Raw genomic sequence first — 5,000 nt, 5'->3', positions numbered from 1 at the left:
TGTACGGCGTCCGATACCGAGCCATCAGCATGTCGGTCCCCATGCGCGTTGCACTCGCACTCGCACTCGCAAAAACGTGGGGCAAATATATTACGCGGAAGAGTTATAACAGACCGAGCCCCACTGCATGGGGGGAGTCTTTGTCACTAATGTACACAGATAGAACATTGTGGACTGGAACCAGATTACCCGTACACACGGCGCTGATTAGTAATCAATGCAGAGCCATCAAACTACAGAAAATATATACAACTGTCCGTATACATGCTGAAAGAGTCTGCCCACAATGGGAACCACACGTCAGCCAGACACTCTGATCACGCACCACTCTCTGCTTCTAACAGGCGCACATACAATATGTAAGCACCAGCATGGAACAACATCCAGTGCATCCTCTCCGCCACATTACACAATCCACACTATCACAACCAGACCAGGAGGTCCATGCGGAAAATAGAATATCCCACCCTTTCGACATCCACCATTGCGCAGATAAGGCACCAACACCCACACATGTCCTATACAACGGTGCACCCAACATCACAATAGTACCTCCTGTCACAGCGCACAAACAATGACATGAGTCAAAGACACAGGTCTGACACAAGCATAGAATTGGAGCGCCGCCTCTAATAAGCCAAAGGTGCATCCTGACGTGACAAATCTCATCATGTCACAAGCATTCACTTACTATAATCACTATCAACGAACCTGCCGCCCCGCCCCCCCCCCCCCCCCACACCTTTCCTTACAACAACGTGTAACCTAACCTAACCCATGTTGTACCTTAACCTAACCCATGTTGTACCTTAACCTAACCCATGTTGTGCCTTAACCTAACCCATGTTGTGCCTTAACCTAACCCATGTTGTCCCCTAACCTAACCCAAGTTGTCCCCTAACCTAACCCATGTTGTCCCTTAACCTAACCCATGTTGTGCCTTAACCTAACCCATGTTGTGCCTTAACCTAACCCATGTTGTCCCCTAACCTAACCCATGTTGTCCCCTAACCTAACCCATGTTGTGCCTTAACCTAACCCATGTTGTCCCCTAACCTAACCCATGTTGTGCCTTAACCTAACCCATGTTGTCCCCTAACCTAACCCATGTTGTCCCCTAACCTAACCCATGTTGTCCCCTAACCTAACCCATGTTGTGCCTTAACCTAACCCATGTTGTGCCTTAACCTAACCCATGTTGTCCCCTAACCTAACCCAAGTTGTCCCCTAACCTAACCCATGTTGTCCCCTAACCTAACCCATGTTGTGCCTTAACCTAACCCATGTTGTGCCTTAACCTAACCCATGTTGTGCCTTAACCTAACCCATGTTGTCCCCTAACCTAACCCATGTTGTCCCCTAACCTAACCCATGTTGTGCCTTAACCTAACCCATGTTGTCCCCTAACCTAACCCATGTTGTGCCTTAACCTAACCCATGTTGTCCCCTAACCTAACCCATGTTGTCCCCTAACCTAACCCATGTTGTCCCCTAACCTAACCCATGTTGTGCCTTAACCTAACCCATGTTGTGCCTTAACCTAACCCATGTTGTGCCTTAACCTAACCCATGTTGTCCCCTAACCTAACCCATGTTGTCCCCTAACCTAACCCATGTTGTGCCTTAACCTAACCCATGTTGTGCCGTAACCTAACCCATGTTGTGCCTTAACCTAACCCATGTTGTGCCTTAACCTAACCCATGTTGTGCCTTAACCTAACCCATGTTGTGCCTTAACCTAACCCATGTTGTGCCTTAACCTAACCCACGTTGTCCCCTAACGTAACCCACGTTGTCCCCTAACGTAACCCACGTTGTCCCCTAACGTAACCCACGTTGTCCCCTAACGTAACCCACGTTGTCCCCTAACGTAACCCACGTTGTCCCCTAACGTAACCCACGTTGTCCCCTAACGTAACCCACGTTGTCGCCTATCGTAACCCACGTTGTCGCCTAAACCTGCTCTGTAATTGTTATACGACTCGTTCAATTAGTGTAGTGTTGCCCACCCGCAACCCTCGCAATATAGTTCGCTACTCGCACTGCCCGCTCCCCTGTGTATCGCTTCATGTTAAACACCTTGCAAGTCTTGCTGACTTTCCACATGCTCCTGCTGTACACTGTAATGTGGATGGCAGCAGGGCGTACATGCCGCCCCCCCCCCCCCCCCACCTCTCCCCACGTCCCCACCTTGCCCCCTGCCTTCGCAAGGTGGTTGGTGACAAGTTTGCATGTTCAATGCCCTTCGCCTGCGACGTACGCAGGCTACGTTGTGGTGCGGCCTGTGTCAACTGTCCGCTGATGTCGTACGCGTGAACCACAATCTGTACTGCACATTCGTCCTTATGTACTGAATGATACATCGTGGCACATGTGTGACCGTACAACGACTGCGCCCAAAAACGGCGGACCATACAGTGCAAATATTGTGCACGCAGCTACGTGTCGTCTCCCTATGAGAGCTGGATTGCAGTGTGGTACGCCATAGAGACGTGTGGGAGGAACGGACGCCGTGGATGGCGATCAGCATGAGCTGTCTGTTGATGTATTCGGACCTAGTCGTCTCTCCTCACACACCGTGATGGCATGGTGCAGCGCGTTCCATATCTGCGACATGCTACAGAAGCCGGTTGACAGTCGTTCGAGCAATGGACATCGCATACGTACGGGGGCCACCTTCCACGTATTGTCTAGGCGTGCACATTTTGTTGCGTGTATGTGGGCAGACGTAGTGTGGCGTGACACCTGACACAGGCATGCAATAATGGTTGAAGTTGCAAATGGCGATGGACGCCTACGTTTTCTGGTGAAGTTACGCAAATGAAGAAATGGTAACCCGTTGTGGTGCGGTTGTTCTCGCTAGGGGTGAATCGGTGATGGCGACGATAGGTTGAGGTACTAACCGGTTGTTCCAGCGATACCCACCATGCCGACGAAACTGAACGGCATCTGGGTGTGAAGCGATACGCGGCGGTGGCTGGGTGGGACCGTCCCCGGCCGGTGAGGGGGCGCCTCCCGGCGTGCTGGCCGCGCGGTGCGTGGGCGCACGCGCTACAGCCGGCTGGTGGGGGCGGCCAGTGGCAGGCGCGCCGGCCGACGGACGCGGCAGGCGTCGCAGCTGCGCGCCGGCGCACCCTGCGCGCGGCGCCGTGCGGCCAAAGTAGGTCCTCGCGGGCCCGGTGCGAAGCGCGGTGGACATCTGCAGTGTGCTGGTCCGATTGAGGACTGTGTGCGTTGAGGATGCGCCGCCGCCCGGCGCTCGGCGCCGCGACGCCGTCTGCTGCTCGGTCGCCCCAGCGGTTCTCGCTGGTGGTTTGTATCGCAGCTGTGCGGATGTGTTGGCGTGTGCGCTGTGCTGGGAGAGTTCGCTTCGGCACCCAAGTGGGGCTTTTGTCCTTCTGTGGCGCTGGCGTTGGAGCTGCCGGTCACCGCTGATGTCGTACGCGTGAACCACAATCTGTACTGCACATTCGTCCTTATGTACTGAATGATACATCGTGGCACATGTGTGACCGTACAACGACTGCGCCCAAAAACGGCGGACCATACAGTGCAAATATTGTGCACGCAGCTACGTGTCGTCTCCCTATGAGAGCTGGATTGCAGTGTGGTACGCCATAGAGACGTGTGGGAGGAACGGACGCCGTGGATGGCGATCAGCATGAGCTGTCTGTTGATGTATTCGGACCTAGTCGTCTCTCCTCACACACCGTGATGGCATGGTGCAGCGCGTTCCATATCTGCGACATGCTACAGAAGCCGGTTGACAGTCGTTCGAGCAATGGACATCGCATACGTACGGGGGCCACCTTCCACGTATTGTCTAGGCGTGCACATTTTGTTGCGTGTATGTGGGCAGACGTAGTGTGGCGTGACACCTGACACAGGCATGCAATAATGGTTGAAGTTGCAAATGGCGATGGACGCCTACGTTTTCTGGTGAAGTTACGCAAATGAAGAAATGGTAACCCGTTGTGGTGCGGTTGTTCTCGCTAGGGGTGAATCGGTGATGGCGACGATAGGTTGAGGTACTAACCGGTTGTTCCAGCGATACCCACCATGCCGACGAAACTGAACGGCATCTGGGTGTGAAGCGATACGCGGCGGTGGCTGGGTGGGACCGTCCCCGGCCGGTGAGGGGGCGCCTCCCGGCGTGCTGGCCGCGCGGTGCGTGGGCGCACGCGCTACAGCCGGCTGGTGGGGGCGGCCAGTGGCAGGCGCGCCGGCCGACGGACGCGGCAGGCGTCGCAGCTGCGCGCCGGCGCACCCTGCGCGCGGCGCCGTGCGGCCAAAGTAGGTCCTCGCGGGCCCGGTGCGAAGCGCGGTGGACATCTGCAGTGTGCTGGTCCGATTGAGGACTGTGTGCGTTGAGGATGCGCCGCCGCCCGGCGCTCGGCGCCGCGACGCCGTCTGCTGCTCGGTCGCCCCAGCGGTTCTCGCTGGTGGTTTGTATCGCAGCTGTGCGGATGTGTTGGCGTGTGCGCTGTGCTGGGAGAGTTCGCTTCGGCACCCAAGTGGGGCTTTTGTCCTTCTGTGGCGCTGGCGTTGGAGCTGCCGGTCACCGTAGGTGGCGCGTGTTGTCTCCCGCCGGCAATGCCACGACAGCACGCTCCCGGGCCTCTGTCGGCAGCGGCAAGCTCAGTTGGGAGCACGGGTGGTCGCACCGAAAGCGTCTACTCGCCTAACTCCGGGCGATTGCGCCTCTCTCGAACCCGACCAAGTACTTGGGACGGCGCTGCGCGCCGCCGGGACCTGAGAGGGTTTCGAGGTGTATTGTGCAGGGGAGCTCAGCCTCCTCCTGTTTGCAGAATGATTGAGCGGACGCTTGCGTGTTCGCGCGGGCCCCCGGGACACACTCCCGGGCGGCCGGCTGCTCAGCTCTAGTTGACGCAGCTCCCTGGTTGATCCTGCCAGTAGTCATATGCTTGTCTCAAAGATTAAGCCATGCATGTCTCAGTACAAGCCGCATTAAGGTGAAACCGCGAATGGCTCATTAAATC

At 56.2% G+C, this 5,000-nt stretch overlaps 1 non-coding gene across 1 annotated transcript in view; it reads left to right on the top strand.

The window, feature by feature from the left end:
- Positions 1-4,894: 4,894 nt before the first annotated feature.
- Positions 4,895-5,000, top strand: part of LOC124745020 — a 1,909-nt gene continuing 1,803 nt past the window's right edge. Inside the window, exon 1 of the ribosomal RNA XR_007010974.1 lies at positions 4,895-5,000. This exon is cut by the window's right edge and continues 1,803 nt beyond it. This is a non-coding gene — a ribosomal RNA (small subunit ribosomal RNA).

The sequence above is a fragment of the Schistocerca piceifrons genome, unplaced genomic scaffold (assembly GCF_021461385.2).
Source record: "Schistocerca piceifrons isolate TAMUIC-IGC-003096 unplaced genomic scaffold, iqSchPice1.1 HiC_scaffold_312, whole genome shotgun sequence".
Classification (NCBI taxonomy): domain Eukaryota; kingdom Metazoa; phylum Arthropoda; class Insecta; order Orthoptera; family Acrididae; genus Schistocerca; species Schistocerca piceifrons.
Note: the sequence above shows the minus strand (reverse complement) of the source record. Positions and strands in the feature narration are given on the sequence as shown.